This window comes from Chaetura pelagica, unplaced genomic scaffold (assembly GCF_000747805.2).
Source record: "Chaetura pelagica isolate M959 unplaced genomic scaffold, ChaPel_1.0 scaffold222, whole genome shotgun sequence".
Classification (NCBI taxonomy): domain Eukaryota; kingdom Metazoa; phylum Chordata; class Aves; order Apodiformes; family Apodidae; genus Chaetura; species Chaetura pelagica.
Genome location: NW_009952711.1, coordinates 4,261,398 through 4,263,734, shown reverse-complemented (window position 1 = coordinate 4,263,734; position 2,337 = coordinate 4,261,398).

Sequence of the window (2,337 nt, the reverse complement as noted above, 5' to 3'; positions counted from 1 at the left end):
AGTATGTTACAATATCCTTAGCATACTCTCTAGGGCAATAGCAACCATTTCCAAGAAAAGTTAACCTTTACTATAAATAAAAGTGAGCATTCTTTCCATAAAACAAACAAGAAAGCCAAGATACTCTTTCAGACAGCAAGGTAATTTGGTTCAAAGAGAACATCCTAGTGGTGGAAATAGACTATGTGGTTATTTTAGCCCTTTGCTCATCTCTACTGCTTGTAGAATCTAATTACCACATAGTGGGAGAAGCCTGTTGGATGCTTATTGGAGAAACAGCAACATGCTACTTTTTTTGTTACCTGTTTTTAACTAAGAGAGCCTTTTGATCTACCTATCTGAAGTACCTTTTGCAGTCTGACACCACCTGACTGTAAATATTAGCAGCAGCTACTTCAACTGTTTGCCCAGACCAGCAGCAATAGTTCTGTCAGAAATGATAGGCAAAGAGCTGTAACAGGACTGGAGAAAACTGTCTGGAACCTACAGAACCTTAAAGTTCTGGAAATGTAATAAAGTGAACAGTCCTTAAGAAAAAACAACAGAGGATACCTCAGTCTTGCTCCAAAGCAGCATCTTCAGCTCCAGTAACATTTTCTGCCAATGACATGACTCTTCCTTTTTCACTCTGAGGTCAGAAGGTCCATCCCTTCCAATGCTTACACCAAGCTGAAGAAAGAGAGTCATGCCCTAAAGGAAAGAATGCACAGCTTAGTGAACTTCCCACGGCAACACACCTTTAAACACATACAGAAAGAAAAGAAAATTGGAATGCTGGGGAATTATATTATTTGCATTTATTTATCAAAAGAACTTGCAAAGATACAGTTCATAGACACTATTTTCAGATTCCAGCTTACCTACCACCACTGGAGAAAGAATACACGTGTTCCAAGTAACAGTTCATCTGGCACAAAGTGACTAACAGTTTAACAGTTGCTGGACAGCAATTGAAATGAAAGTACACCTAATTTTCTTCATAATTACTGGTATGCTTTTCTGATCCATTTGCATACGTATGTCCTATTAATTGCAATTTCAGTACAGTTGCATGATGTTAATTTCATATAAGGTGCAGTTTAAAAATTTACTTTTCTATGCCTTACTCCAAGTTACACGATAATAAGTAGGAAAGCCAGATGAATGTTATTTTAATATTAGAGTAAATTTAGCTTGGTTCCTGATGTACCCTATTGGATTTTTCCTCATTTGAAAGTCAGCGACTTCCTTCTTCATATATTCACTTTTCTTTCAATATATGAATAAAAGAAAACAAATAAACAAAAAACTAAAACAGCCCAGTGCAATGACAGAAAGATTAGCAGGTATCAGCTACAGCCCCCAAATCTGTGCCAGACACTGATGTGCATTTATTTATTTCTTCTCCCACACCTGATCAGACACAGCCCTGGACAACCTGCTTGTACTTGATTCCGCTTTGAGCAGCAGAGTTGAAATAGATGGTTCACGAAGGTGCCTTCCAACCTCAGTTACTCTGTGAACAGCTTTACTCTCTTTTGTGAAGAGATGTTATGCTATATTCTTTCTTTCTGTATATTTACACCTCAAAAAAACCCCCACCAAAACAAATTAAATCAAAGAAGGCTTGATCAATGCTCCAATCAAGCGAACTATATTAGAAAACAGGACAGGAAGACAGCACTTAGTTTTCTGTATTTGTTCCTCATTGGAACTTGCAGCTGTGGAGAGCCAAAATTAAGTTTTTTGGGTACTTTCAGGTGCAATTGTTTTATTTTACCTCATAAACTCTTGATAATGGCTTTCCTTTGGTTCCAATTTTAAGACCAGATGGTTAGCTGTAGCTACGTAAGACTCCTTGCACAATAATGTTCTGAACTGACAAAATCTCACTTGGAAATAGGGTGTGGAGTCTGGCATTAATGGTGACCATTTTGCGCTCAATAATTAATCAGTGCAGGGCTGCATAATGTTTATGTAACTTTGGCTACAGCCAAATATATTAACCTTTAGACAGGCCCACTCTGCTCAAATTGCAGAAAGCAGTGAACTCCGTTTGTGGCCTGAACCAGGTAGGATCTGGTAACACGAAGTCCTTCTCATGCTACTCAGGCTTGAAGGTTTGACAAACCACATTTATCATGACCTCACTTCTGAACAGATGTGAGAAAAATACCCTGCTGCATCTGCTACAGGACTTCTAATTGTACACAGAAACCTTATTTTAAACAAAGAACGCACGGGAGAAAAACAAGACAGTCATTACTATGTAATTGTATGGGTTAATAACTCAAGGTCTACTGTTTCGGTTTATTTTACCCGCCACTTACAGGCACGGCCTCCGCACCTTCAGAGCCC